This window comes from Macaca thibetana, chromosome 6 (assembly GCF_024542745.1).
Source record: "Macaca thibetana thibetana isolate TM-01 chromosome 6, ASM2454274v1, whole genome shotgun sequence".
Taxonomy (NCBI): domain Eukaryota; kingdom Metazoa; phylum Chordata; class Mammalia; order Primates; family Cercopithecidae; genus Macaca; species Macaca thibetana.
This window is the reverse complement of record NC_065583.1, coordinates 30,754,753-30,770,788: the sequence shown is the minus strand read 5'-3', so window position 1 is coordinate 30,770,788 and position 16,036 is coordinate 30,754,753. Positions and strand designations below refer to the sequence as shown.

The 16,036-nt window shown below is 36.4% G+C and overlaps 1 protein-coding gene across 1 annotated transcript in view; it reads right to left on the bottom strand.

The window, feature by feature from the left end:
• RPS14 (ribosomal protein S14) overlaps window positions 1–16,036 on the bottom strand; it is a 520,685-nt gene that overhangs the window by 357,590 nt on the left and 147,059 nt on the right. The gene's annotated exons all lie outside the window — the stretch shown is intronic.

Below are 16,036 nucleotides of genomic sequence, written 5' to 3'. Positions count from 1 at the left end.
GACTAACCTTTCATGTACCACAGGTACTTAATTGCTTTCTACTTGGGAAGTCCACAATGTCAATTACCCTCTAGTGCTGTTGACTCAAGCCTTTGTCAATTAATCTTTACCAAATAAATGTGAGTCTCACTCCCCCAAGTCTTTCTACTTGGGAAGTCCACAATGTCAATTACCCTCTAGTGCTGTTGACTCAAGCCTTTGTCAATTAATCTTTACCAAATAAATGCGAGTCTCACTCCCCCAAGTCTTTCTACTTGGGAAGTCCACAATGTCAATTACCCTCTAGTGCTGTTGACTCAAGCCTTTGTCAATTAATCTTTACCAAATAAATGCGAGTCTCACTAGCTGGTCAGGGCCACAGTCACAACTGTTTACAGTACTCTCCAGGGAGTCTGCAAGCGGCTCGGACACCCAGCTGGACAAGCAAAGCAGATTATCTGTGTGTCAGTGTACTTCATTCATCCGTCACTGGCTCAGGGTCTGCGGGTCAGACCCCTGCAAGTTAGAACTCCTTCAAGAGTCTTTTTGACATGTTCTCATAAGTCTTTTAGCACTTCTTTCCTTCCTGGCAAAGATGTCCCAGGCTCATCTTATCGTTTCCCTGTCCTAGACTTGGGATCAGCCATTTCTCCAAGGAGCCTTGGATCCTGTTTCAGAGTATGGTCTTCAGAAAAGATGTCAGAGCCAGGTGTGCTCATTGTTACTGGGGGTTTGTTACTTCCTGTTTTCAATGGACAGAGCTAGTTAATATATGTATATACTTGTATACATACATAAGCACATTTTTATGTCTATATTTCTATATCCCTATTGAAAACCATGGGTTCACTTTGATATCTCCAATTCCAATCTAACAGCACAGGGTTCATTCATGTTTTCTCTCCTTCCATATTTGAAACTTCCTTCTCCAATAGTGAGAAGCCTTGATATATTTTTGATCAAGCCTTCTGTATGTCACCAGTCTGTCATTGCTGCTGCATCCCACACTCCCTGTGCAATGCTTTCCCCACCTGCTTGGGCTCCAACATCCCACACCAGGCTTCTCCTCTCACTGATGTTCTTCTTGGTCTACTTGGGCTCCATTACCCCTAACTAGTCCAGCATCCTCACCTTGCTTGGGCTTTAGCATTCTGATTTGGGTAACCACAGGATTCCCCCTATCCTTGCCATATTCATTTCTCTTACCACTTAGTGTCCTTTGGATTGATCTGAACAAGGAAAGGATAAAAGAGAAGTTATCATTTTATTTTCAAGTTAATATTTGCTGAGTACTATTTATCAAGCTCTATATTATCTCATTTTAGTTACATAATAACCTTGATTACATTTTACTAATTGAAGCAGTCAAGATGAAAGAAATTGTCACTTGCCAGAGTCCACAGCCAGTAAATGGATGATCCAGGACTGGAACTTATCTCACTGACTATAAACCAGTGTTCCACTTGGAAGCTGTGTACATGTGATGCATAGAAAAAACAGTTAATTTTCATAGTCAGTAATCATAGAATTGGTACTGCATAAATCTTTTGGGGATGTAATTGTCAGAAGTCTCAATTACAAGCCCAAGATAGATAATGCAGTAATAATTTGCTAATTACATATTTTGAAAAGATTGTACTTAAAGAAAATGTTTTCTCTTTAATTATGGCATTAAGGATTTCAAAAGGTACTTTATAATTTATACCATTTCATTTCATAATTTTACTTTCTTTTCTCTCTGTTTTAAAGCATATTCTAAGGGTTAAACTTTTAAACTTTAAACTACACAGTGAATCACTTTATTTTATTTTACTTATTTTTTTTGAGATGGAGACTCAGTCTATCTCCCAGGCTGGAGTGCATTGGCACAATCTTGGCTCACTGCAACCTCCGCCTCCCAGGTTCAAGTGATTCTCTTGTCTCAGCCTCCTGAGTAGCTGGAATTACAGACGCGTGCCACTACACATGGCTAATTTTTGTATTTTTAGTACAGACAGGGTTTCACAATGTTGGTCAGGCTGGTCTCGAACTCCTGACCTCATGATCCACCCACCTTGGCCTCCCAAAGTGCTGGGATTACAGGCATGAGCCACCACATCCGGCCTGTGAATCACTTTCAATATGCCTTTCCATAATTTAGAAAAAGACGTATAAGAAGGAAGATTTCTTACATTGTTTGCCTTTTGTTAAATAATGGTGACGCATTGTATGAAACAGTTTCTGAAAGGAAAACCTGAGTAATTACTTAGAAGAGACTGGCTTTCTAAACTTAGCTAACAGCTATTATTATTTAATTGTCAGTTTTACAGTAACTTGGTAAGTTTCCTGCTTAATCTAACTACTCTAAATTGTACTAAAAAACCTACCCTGTTCCTCGCATTGTATTTTTCATGTCTTTACAAACTTGCACTGAGGCCTTACCTTCCTACACTATCAGCCAGCTTATGTAATGCCCATGCCAGGCATTCCGCCATTTGCTTTTTGCAAGTTGTCTCATCTAAATTTCAGAACTACATTCTTATTTTGTAGTTCTATTGTTATTCCAATTTTATAGTTGAAAAAACTGAAACTCAGTGGGGTAAAGTAACTTGACCGAAATCACATCTCTAGGATAACAATGGCTTCTTCTGCAATTCCTTCTAAAGGACCTACCTGAGGCTGTTTTACAGTTGACTTTTTAAAATAAGATAAATGGTTGGGACTTAAACTAAAGAGCTTTTGCATGGCAAAAGGAACAGGCAGCAGGGTAAACAGACAACCCACAGAGTGGAAGAAAATCTTCACAATCTACACATCAGACAAAGGACTAATATCCAGAATCTACGATGAATTCAAACAAATCAGTAAGAAAAGAGAGAAGACTCAAGTTACTAAAATAAGAAGTTAAATGAAGGTGTTCTCCTGGACACACAAAAAGAAAATGGATTAAAAGAGAATACTGGGGACAAATGTATACCAACAAATTAGAAAACCTGGATGAAACGGGCAAGAAACACACAAACCCTGAAATCTGACTCAAGAAGAAATAGAAAATCTGAACATGTCTATAACAGTAGATATGTTTACACCTTCTAAACACTTTACTTCTTCTAAAAAGATAGAATCAATAATCAGAAGCCTCCCAACAAAGAAAAGCCCAAGACAGTTGGTCTCAGTGGTGAATTCTGCCTAACATTTGCTGAAGAATGAACACCAATCCCTTTCAAACTCTTCAAAAAATAGAAGGGGAGAAAATACTTTCTAACTCATTTTTTGAGGCCAGCATTACCCTGATATGAAAGCCAGACAAAGACGCCTCAAGACAAGAAAACCACAAACCAACATTCCCAATGAAAACATATGAAAATTAGTCAATGTATACTAGTAAACCAAATCAAGTAACATACTAAAAAGGCTATACGCTATGATCAAGTTGAATATATCACAGGAATACAAGGGTGGCTCAACTTATGAACATTATTCAATGTAATACACCACAGTAACAAGATGAAGGGGAAAATGAATGACCATCTTGATTTATGCAAAGTATTTGACAATGACAAGAATACTCAACAAATTAGAAATAGAATGGAAATTACTTAACATGATGTAGAGACCTAATTAGAGAAAAGGAGTCAGGCTGGTGGGACCAAGGGAAAGCAAAAAGATAGAGCAAATAAACTATAAATATGTCTTTCTTCATAGTTATATAAACAAAAGAGGAAGTAAATGAATTATAGGTCTGTTTTTCTTTATGACCCAAGACATATAGTCCTCCTGAACAAATAACATACATAACCTACAAACTTTCTGCTTACCATAAAATGCCTCAATTTATCAAACATCCTGGCTGACAGAAGAATGCAAGTTTCCAAGTTCCATCTTATAAAATCTCCAGCAAGCTTTTGTTTCTTTGTAGTCACCTCCTCTACTGCTGGCCTGCACATTGCCTCCTCACAACATATTTTTCATACTTTCTTTAATGAATCTACCTTTCTTTACCTACAATTATCTTGGTAAATTCTTTTATCTCTATACCACCAACCCAGATAGTCATCGCTCACCTACAACACATGATAAACAGCATTTAGAGAAAACACATAGCTACATCATACTCCATGAAGAATGAATGAAAGCTTTCCCCTAAGTATAGGAAAAATACATGATGCCTGCTTTTGTCCCTTCTATTCAGCATAGTATTGAAAGTTCTGGGTAGAACAATTATGCAAGAAACAAACAAACAAACAAAAGGGATCCAAATTATAAAGGAAGGAGTAAAACTATTTGCAGATCATGTGATCTTATAGATAGGAAATCTTAAAAGATATACACACACAAACTATTATAGCTAATACATTCATGAAAGTATTGACTATATAACTAGCACTTAAAACTTAGTTTTGTCAACATGCTGTTCACTATGTTAAAAAAAGATTAGTTTTGTTTCTACTCATAGCAATGAATAATCCAAAACTAAATTAAGAAAATAATTTCAGGAGGGTGGAGCAAGATGGCAGAATAGAAAATTCCACTGATTATCCCTCAATGCAAGGACACCAAGCTATCTATACAGACAAAACACCTTCATACGAATGAAAAATCAAGTGACCACTCATAAGTACCTGGTTTTAAATTCATATCATTGAAAGAAGCACTGAAGAGATTAAAAAAGAAAAAAAGAATCCTGAATCGCAGACACCACCCCTCCCTTACCCCTGGCAGCAGCAGTGGGCATCTCTGGGCACTGGGGGAGGGAGAACACACCAACTGTGAGTTATTGAAAGTGCTGTTCTATTAGAGCAGAAAGGAAACACAGACCAAACTCAGCTGACCTGCCCACATAGGGAGGGACCCAGTGATCTAAACTTGAGTTCCTGCAAACCTCACCACCATGGGCTACAGCACTCTGTCTGCAAGTAAACTTGAAAGGCAGTCTAGGCCATAAGGACTGCAACTTGTAGGTGAGTCCTGGTGTTGAATTAGGCCCAGAGGCAGTGGACTAGGGGGACACGTGACATACTGAGACACCGGCCAGGTCAGCTAAGGGAGTGCTGGCATCACGCCTCTCCTAAGCCCAGGCTACACAGCTTGTGGCTTCAAAGAGAACCCTTGTCTTCTGTTTGAGGAGAGCAGAGGGAAGAGTAGGGAGAACTTTGTCTTGCATCTAGGATCCCAGCCCAGCCACAGTAGGATAGGGCACTGGTCAGAATTGTGAGGCCCCTATTCCAGGCCCTGGCTCCCAGACAACTTTTCTAGACACACTCTGGGCCAGAAGAGAACTGGCTGCCTTGAAGGAAAGGACCCAGTACTGCTACCATTCATCACTTGCTAACTGAAGAGCCCTCGGGCCCTAAAAAGCCAGCAGCAATATTCAGGTACTACATTGAGGGCCTTGGTGAACTTCTGAGATTTGATGACTTTAGGTGAGACTCAGGACATAACCAGCTATGGCTATGGTGGCTATGGGACAAAACTCCTTCTGCTTGAGAAAAGCAGAAGGAAAAGTAAAGAAGACTTTGTCTTACATCTTAGATACCAATATGGTCACAGTTGTGTAGAGCACCAAGTAGGCTTTTGGGGTCCTCAATTCCAGGACTTGACTGTTGGAGGACATTTCTGGACCTGTCCTGGGCCAGAATGGTACTCATTGCCCTGAAGGATGAGTCCCAGGTCAGGCAGCATTCACCACAAGCTCACTTAAAAGACTTTGGGCCTTAACAGAACACCGTGGTAGTCTGGCAGTACTCTTCATGGCCTTGGGTGGCAGTAGCTATGATGAGGCTCCTCTTCCTTTGGAAAGGGGAGGGAAGAGTCGGAAGAAATGCACTGTGTGGTTTGAGTGCCAGCCTAGCTGCATACAACAGAACACCATGTAAACTTCTAAGGTTTTTGACTCTAGTCCCTGATTCCTAGGTGGTACTTCTGAACCCACCTGAGGCTTGGGGGACCTTGCTGCTCTGAAGGGAAGGACACAGGCCTGACTGGCTTTACCACCTGCTGATTGTAGAGCCCCAGGGCCTTGAGTAAACATAAGAAGTAGCCAGGGAGAAGCTACAGTGGGTCTTGGGCAAGACCCAGCTCTGTTCTGGCTTTAGTTTGACCCAGTGCAGTCATAGTGGTGGTGGCCACAGGGGTGCTTTTGTCACTCCATCCACAGCTTTAGGTGATTCAGAACAGAGAGAGACTCTGTATGTTTGAGATAAAGTAAGGGAAGGGATCAAGGGTCTCTGCCTGGTAATTGAGAGAATTCTCCTAGATCTTGTTCAAGATTAGCAAGGTGGTACCTCTATAAGACTGCAAGAACCACAGCATTACTGGGTTTGGGTTTCCCCCTAAAGCAGATACAGCTTAGATCACAAAACCCCAAGTCCTTTCAAATATCTGAAAAGCATTCATAAGAAGGATGGCTACAAATAAGCTCAGACAGTGAAGACTACAATAAATACTTAACCCTTCAATGCCAGACTTTGAAGAACATCTACTAGCATCAATGCCATCCAGGAAAATGTGACCTAACCAAATAAGGCACCAGGATGAATCCTGGAGAAACATATATGTGACCTTTCAGACAGAGAATTCAAAATAGCTATGTTGAAGAAACTCAAAGAAAGTCAAGATAACACCAAGAAGGAATTCAGAATTCTATCAGATAAATTTAACAAAGAGATTGAAATAATTAAAAAGAACAAAGCAGAAATTCTGGAGTTGAAAAATGCAAACTACTAAAGAATACATTAAAGTCTTTTAATAGCAGAATTGAACAAACAGAAGAAAGAATTAGTGAGCTTAAAGACAGGCTAACTGAAAATACAGAGAGGAAACAAAAGAAGATTCTAAAAGCAGCAGGAAAAAAGAAATGAATAACATACAATGGAGCTCCAATACATATGGCAGCAGGCTTTTCAGTGGAAACCTTAGAGGCCAGGAGAAAGAGGCATGGCATATTTAATGTGATGAAGGAAGAAAACTTTCACTCTAGAATAGTATTATCCAGTGAAAATGTCCTTCAAACATGAAGAAAAAAGACTTTCCCAGACAAACAAAAGGTGAGGAATTTCATCAATACCAGACCTTTCCTACAAGAAATGCTAAAGGGAGTACTTCAATCTGAAAGAAAAGGACGTTAAAAAGCAATAAGTAATCACCTGAAGGTACAAAACTCACGGATAAAATAGTAAGTACACAGAAACACAGAATGTTATAACACTGTAACTGTGGTGTGTAAGCTACCCTTATCCTAAATAGAAAGACTAAATGATGAACTAAAGACTAAAGAAATCAATCAAAAACAACTGCAATAACTCTTCAAGACATAGTCAATACAATATATAAATAGAGACAAAAAACTGTTAAAAAGCAGGTGGGTAGAGTTTGTATTAGTTTTCTTTTTGCTTGTTTGTGTATACAAATAGTGTTAAGTTGTTATCGTGTTAAAATAATGGGTTATAAGATGGTATTTGTTGGCCAGGCATGGTGGCTCATGCCTGTAATCCCAGCACTTTTGGAGGCCAAGGCAGGCAGATCACAAGGTCAGGAGATTAAGACCATCCTGGCAAACATGGTGAAACCTCATCTCTACTAAAAATACAAAAAGTTAGCCAGGTGTGGTGACACATGCCTGTAGTTCCAGCTACTCAGGAGGCTGAGGCAGGAGAATTGCTTGAACCTGGGAGGCAGAGGTTGCAGTGAGCCGAGATCGAGCCACTGCACTCCAGCCTGGGTGACAGAGTGAGATGCCATCTCAAAACAAACAAACAAACAAACCCCACAAAACACAAAAAACAAAACAAACAAACAAAAATAGTGTTTGTGACCCTCGCGGCAACCTCAAACCAAAAAACATGCAATAGATAAACAAAAAATAAAAAGCAAGAAACTAAGTCCTATCACCAGAGAAAATCACCTTCACTAGAGGAAGACAGGAAGGAAAGAAAGAAGGAAGAGATGACCACAAAACAACTAGAAAACAAATAACAAAATAGCAGGAGTAACTATTTACTTCTTAATGACAACATTGAATGTAAATGGACTAAACTCTCCAATCAAAAGACAGACTGGCCGAATGAATAAAAAAAAAAAAGATCTATTGATCTGCTGCCTACAAGAAACACACTTAACCTCTAAAGACACACATAGGCTAAAAATAAAGGGACAGAAAAAGATATTCCATGCCAATGGAAACCACAAAAGAGCAGGAGTCACTATATTTATATCAGATGAAATAGATTTTAATAAAAAACTATAAGAAGAGACAAAGAAGGTTACTATGTAACGATAAAGGGGTGTATTAGTCTGTTTTCATGCTGCTAATAAAGACATACCTGAGATTGGGAAGAAAAAGAGGTTTAATTGGATTTACAGTTCCACATGGCCAAGAGGCCTCCGAATCATGGCAGGAGGCAAAAGGCACTTCTTACATGGTGGCAGCAAGAGAAAAATGAGGAAGAAGCAAAAACAGAAACCCCTGATAAATCCATCAGATCTCGTGAGACTTATCCAGTATCATGAGAATAGCACGGGAAAGACCAGCCCCCATAATTCAATTACCTCCCCATGGGTCTCTCCCACAACACGTGGGAATTCTGGGAGATACCAATTCAACTGTATAGGAAAAAATATAATAATCTAATCAAAAATGGGGAAAAGATTTGAACAGACCTTTCTCAAAAGAAGATGTATAAATGGCAAATGGGCATATGAAAAGGTACTCAACATCGCTAATCATCAGATAAATGCAAATGAAAACTACATGGAGATCTAACCCCACTTAAAATGGCTTATATCCAAAAGACAGGCAATAACAAATGCTGGCGAGGATGTGGAGAAAAGGGAACCCTTGTAAACGCTGCTGGTAGGAATGAAAATTAGTACAACCACTATGGAGAAGAGTTTGGAGCTTCCACGAAAAACTAAAAATTGAGCTACTATATGATCCAATAATCCCACTGAAATTTCCCAAAAGAAAGGTAATTAGCATACCAAAGAGGTGTTTGCACTCCTATATTTGTTGTAGCACTGTTTATAGTAACTAAGATATGGAAGCAACCTAAGTGTCCATCAACAAATGACTGGATAAAGAAAATGTCCTACATATACACAATGGAGTACTATTCAGACATAAAAAGAATGAGATCCAGTCATTTGCAACAACATGAATGCAACTGGAGATCATAATGTTAAGTGAAATAAGCCAGACACAGAAAGACAAACATCACATGTTCTCACTTATTTGTGAGATCTAAAAATCAAATCAATTGAATTCATGGACATAGAGAGTAAAATGATTGTTACCAGAGGCTGGAAAGGGTAGTGGAAGGTTCATGGGAGGTGGGGATGGTTGATGGGTACAAAAAAATTAGAAAGAATGAATAAGACCTACGATTTGATAGCACAGTAGGGTGACTATAGTTAATAATAACTTAATTGTATATTTTTAAATAACTTAAAGAATGTGATTGGATTATATGTAACTCAATGGATAAATGCTCAGCATGGATACCCCATTCTCCATGAAGTGCTTATTTCACATTGTATGCCTGTATCAAAATATATCATGTATGCCGTACATACACCTACTATGTACCAACAACATTTTTTTAAAAATTACAGAAAATTTAAAAAGAAAACAATCTCATCTACAATAGCATCAAAAAGAATAAAATACTTACATATTTAACCAAAAAGATACAAAATGTATATACTGAAAACTATAAAATGTTACTGAAATTAAAGATCTAAATAGATTGAAAGTCATCCTGTGTTCCCGGACTGGAAGAATTAATAATTGGAAGACACTATACCTCAAGTGATCTATAGATTCAATGCAATCTCTATTAAAACCCCAGTGTCCTTCTTTGCAGATGTGGAGAGGCTGGGTGTGGGGGCTCACGCCTGTAATCCCAGCTCTTAGGGAGGCAGAGGTGGGAAGATAGCTTGAGCCTAGAAGTTCGAGACCTGCCTGGGCAATATAGCAAGACCCCATTCTCCCCCCCGCCCACACACACACACACAAAGCCAATTCTCAAAATTATATGAAATTGAAGTGGCACCAAATAGTCAAAACAATTTGTGAAAAAGAACAAATTTGGAGGACTCGCACTTCCAATTTCAAAACTTACTACAAAGCTACAACAATCATTATAGCATATTACTGGCATAAGGATTAGTCTATAAACAAATGGAATATAATTGTCCAGAAATAAACCTATACATCTATGGTCAATCAAATTTTGACAAGGGAGAAAGTATACACCAAATGCTTTTGGGACAACTGGATATACACATTCAGAAGAATGAAGTTGTACACTTACCTCATAGTATATACAAAAATTAACAAAATTTACCATAAAAATAACATAGGAGTTAAAAGTATAAACTTCTTGGATAAAAACATAGGAATACGTCTTCGTAACCTTGAGTGTGGTAATGATTTCTTAGATATGACACCAAAAGCACAAACAACAAAAGATAAAATTGGATAAATTGAACTTTATCACATTTTTTAAAAATTGCGCATCAAACAATGCTATGAAGAAAGTGAAAAGTCAATCCATAGAGTGTGAGACTATATTGGCAAATTATTTATCTGATAAGGGATTTGTATTTAGTATATACATAAAAATTCAGTAACAAAAGACAAGCAACCCAATTAAAAAATAGACCAAGAGCTTCAAGAATAGACATTTTCCAAAGAAGATATACAAATGGTCACCTAACATATGAAAACATGCTCAATGTCATTACTCTTTAGGGAAATGCAAATCAAAACCACACTGAGTGACCATTTCACACCCACTAGGATGGTAGTAGTAATAATAATAATAATAATAATAATAATAATGCAACTCTCAAGTATTGGCAAGGATGCAGAGAAATTGAGACCCTCACACATTGTTGATAGGAATATAAAATGGTGCAGCTGCTATAGAAAATACTTTGGTGGTTCCTCAGAAAGTTAAAAATAGAATAGTAAGTTTGCAAATTCAAGTATATACCCAAAAAAATTAAAAATTGATTTTCAAATAAAAACTTTTACATGAATATTTATAGTAGTACTATTCACCATAACCAAGTTGCAGTACTGAGGAATGGTTAAACAAAATGTGGCAAATTCCTACAATGGAATATTATTCTGCCATAAAAAAGAAATGCTTATGTATACTATAACATAAATGAATATTGAAAACATATGCTAAGTGAAAGAAGCCAGACACTAAGGGTCACCTATTGTATGATTCCATTTATGTGAAATATTCAGAATAGGTAAGTCTATAGTGACAGGAAACAAGTGGTTTTGGGGACTTGGGGGAGGAGATAATGGGAGTGACTGCTTAAAGGGCATAGGTTTCCTTTTGGGGTAATGAAATGTCCTAGAATTTGGTAGTGGTGGTGGCTGTACCACACCATGAATGTACTAAATTCCACTAAATTGTATACCTTAAAATGGTTAAAATGTTGAATTTTATGTGATTTTATCAACTGGAAAAATATTTACATTTAATCACATAAATATGTAAATCTTCTTAATATATTAAGAAAGACTTTAAATGAAAAAGAACAACTGAATAGAAAAATGGGCAAAAGGTTGTTCACAAAAAATATAAAATTGATTTTATGCATTAAAAAGTATAGCATTTTTCTTATAAGACAAATGTGAATGTAATTACACTGAGATAATGTCCCATTTATCAAAATGGCATAAATCCAAAAAATGACTAATGACATACCAATTGGCAAGTTTCTGGGGGAAAATGCATACATTGATATTGAGAACGAAAAATTCTATAAATCTTATGGAGAAAAATGCGACACTAGTTTGTAAAATTACTTGTGCATTTAACTTCACAGGAATCCAAATTCTTGGCATCTACCACAGATTAAGACTCGCAAAGTAGTGAAATAATGTGTGTTCAAGAACTGTCATTGAAGTATAATTTCCAAGGGCAAAAGACTAAAAACATTGTCAGTTGGGGTCTTACTGAATAACACTATGCAACCCGTAAAGTTTGGAATCTGACAGAATTTGCTGTTGAAACGGGCAAATTTCTTACCATCTGGGAGACTCACTTAAAATTATAATAGGAGTAGCCAACTAATAAACGAAGTCATTTGATCTTATGAGTAAGCAATGATATGGGGAGAGCTCAACTTCTCTTTTGCTTCTTTTTCATAATCGCTCTTTGTTGTCCATGCTGGACATATATTTAACATGAAGAAGGATATCTAGTAGTCCTTTCTTATCCACAGGGAATATGTTGCAAGACCTCCAGTGGATGCTTCAAACTTTGGATAGTACTGAACTCAATCATTGTGAATTGGAACATTTTCTGTCCATGTCTTCCACCCACAAATTTAACACCTTTTCCATCTTAACTAAGCACTTATCACACACTGTGGCTGTAACTTTTACAGTTTGAGGTGTGAGCAAAACTAGCATATTTTTTTTTCCTTCAGCATTTCATGGATAGAAGATTCATTCTTACTGTAGATATTAGCAACCTAGTATATGATTTTCCCCTTATTAAGTCAAGAATTTTCACCTTTTCACTTAAAGGAAGCACTTTACAACTTCTCTTTGGTGTATCTTAATTGCCAGCATCACTATTCTTGCACTTTGGGGCCATTATTAAGTAAAGTAAGAGTTATTTTGAATATAGCATGTGATATTATGATACATCTGATAATGAAAACAGCTACTAAGTGACTAACAGGCAGGTACTGTCTATAGTGTGGATACCCGGAACAAAGGAATGATTTATGTCCTGAGTGGGATGAAGTGGTGCAAGATTTCATCACCCAATTCAGAATGATGTGCAACTTAAAATTTATGAATTGTTTATTTCTGGAATTTTCCATTTAATATTTTCAGATTGCAGTTGGTTGTGGATAACCGAAACTGCAGAAAGTGAAGCTGTGGATAAGGGAGGGAAAACGGTGACAACGGTGCATCACATTAACAGAATGAAAAACAAAAACCATATAATCATCTTGATATATGCAGAAAAAACATTTGATAAAATTCAACCTCCTTTTACAAGTAAAAAAGCCAACAAATTAAGTATACAAAGAATGTAACTCAAGGAAATACAGTCCATATATGACAAACCTACAGCTAACATCGTACTCAATGGTGAAAAGCTGAAAGTTTTTTCTCAATATCAGAAACAAGACAAAGATGCCCACTCTCATCTCTTCTATTCAACATATTTCTGCAAGTTCCTAGCCAGACCAATTAGGAAAAAAAAGTCATGTAAATAGAAAAGTAAGAAGTGAAATTGTCTCTGTTTGCTGATGGCATGATCTTCTATATACAAAACCCTAAAGACTCCATGAAAAAACTAGTAGAATTAGTAAACAAATTCAGTAAAGTTGTAGGATAGAAAATCAACATAGAAAAATTAGGAGCATTTCTATATGCTAACAGTGACCTATCTGAAAAGGAAATTTAAAAAATTCAATTTACAGTAGTATCAAAATAATAAAAACAATTTTATTAAAAATTTAGAAGTAAATTTTTTAAAATTTAGGAATAAATTTAATAATTTAATAATAAAATAGAAGATAAAACTTGGAAATTAATTAAAAGGGTGAAATATCTGTACACTGGAAATTATGAAACATTGATGAAAGAAATTGAAAAGACAAATAAATGGAAACATATACCAGTTCATGGGTTGGAAGAATTAATATTGTTAAAATGTCTATACTACCCAAAGTGATCTACAGAGTCAATGCAATCTCTACAAAATTTCAATGTTATTTTTCATATTAGAGGTAGAAATGATCCAAAAATTTATATGAAACTACCAAAGACACTGCCTGAATAGCCAAAGAAATCTTGAACAGAAAGAACAACATTTAAGGCATTATGCTACCTGACTTCAAAATATATTACAAAGCTATAGTAATTAAAACAGCATAGTATCAGCATACAGGCAGACACACAAACCAATGGAACAGAATAAATAACAGAATTAAACCCATGCACTTATCGTCTCTTGATTTTTGACAAAGGTATCAAGAAAATACAATGGGGATAAGACACTCTTCAATAAATGGTGTTGGAAAAACTGGATAGCCACATGCAGAATAATGAAATAGGACATTTATCTCACACCCTGTACAAAAATCAACTGAAATTGATTAAATACTTAAACATAAGACCCGAAACTGTAATAGTCCCAGAAGAAAACATAGGGGAAATGCTCCATGACATTGTTCTGGGCAATGATTTTTTAGATATAACCCCTAAAGCACAGGCAACAGAAACAAAAATACACAAACGGGACTGCATCAAACTAAAAAGTTTCTGCACAGCATAGGTGCAGTGAAGAGAGAACCTACAGAATGGAAGAAAATATTTGCAACCATACATCTGAAAAGAGGTTAATATCCAAAATATATAAAGTACTCAAAGTTCAATAATAAGAAAATAAGTAATCCAATTTTAAAAGGGCCTGCATAGATGTTTCTCAAAAGAAGACAGAAGACATACAAATGGCAACAGGTATATGAAAAAATGTTCAACATCAATAATTATCAGCAAAATGCAAATTAAAACCAAAATGAGACGTCATCTCAAATCTGTTAGGGTGGTTATTATAAAAAAGACAAGAGGTAACAAGTGTTGGTGAGGATGTGAACAAAAAGACCCCTTGTACGCTACTGGTGGGAATGTAAATTAGTACAGCCATTATGGAAGACACCATGGAGGTTCCTCAAAAAACTGTAAGTAGAACTATCATATGATCCAGCAATCCCACTTCTTGGCATATCCAAAGGAACTGAAATCAGTATCAAAGAAATATCTGCACTCCCATGTTCATTTCAGCATTATTCACAATAGCCAAGCTATGGAAGCAACCCAAGTGTCCATCAATAGATGAACATATAAAGAAACCATGGTATGCATACCCAATGAAATACTATTTGGCCAGAAGAAATAATGAAATCAAGTCATTTGCAGCAACATGGATGGAACTGAGGGTTATCATTAACATGATATAAGCCAGACTCACAAAGACAAATATTGCATGACCTCACCTATATATGGAATATAAAAAAGTAAAACTCATGAAAGTAAAGAGTAGAATAGCAGTTCCCAGAGGATGAGGGGAAATATGGAGATGTTCATCAAAGGGTACAAAGTTTCAGTTAGACAGGAAGAACAAGTTTTGAAGATCTATTGCACAGCACAGTGACTATAGCTAATAATGTAATGTATATTTCAAAATTGCTAAGAGAGTAGATTTTATGTGCTCATACCACCAATATGATAAATATGTGATGAATATGTTAATTTAACTTGATTTAATTGTTCCATAATGTATACACATATCAAAACATCACTTTGTATGTCATAAATATATACCATTATTTTTTATCAAGTATTAATTTAAAAACTTGTCATGTTCTCCTGACCTCGTGATCCACCCGCCTCGTGGTGAAACCCCGTCTCTACTAAAAATACAAAAAACTAGCCGGGCGTGGTGGCGGGCGCCTGTAGTCTCAGCTACTTGGGAGGCTGAGGCGGGAGAATGGCGTGAAGAGGCGGAGCTTGCAGTGAGCCGAGATCACGCCACTGCACTCCAGCCTGGGAGACACAGTGAGACTCCGTCTCAAAAAAAAAAAAAAAAAAAAAAAAACAAAAAAAAATGTCATGTTAAAAAAGGCACGTGCATACCTTTAACCTAGAAAAATTCCACTTATCATTTCTGGCCTAGAGAAATAATCATAGATGTATGTAAAGATTAATATGCAATAATGCTCACCTTAATATTTTTATACACAATGAAAAGTTGAATATAACCTAAATGTTTAATTGTAGCTACTAAAAATTAGGTTTTAGAGGAATATTTCATGATGTACAAAATAAACGTTATATTAAAAAGAAAAAAGAATTGAAAGTAAAGGGATGGAAACATTAACAATTAAGAATTAATCAAGTGAAAGCGTTCATAGCTATAATAATACTAAATTAGTCTTTGAGGAAGCACTACTAGTAATGAATAAATTACTTTAATAAAATTATCAATTAAAAGTAGTGGCCAGAAATTCTAATTTTATGTAAAATTAATTT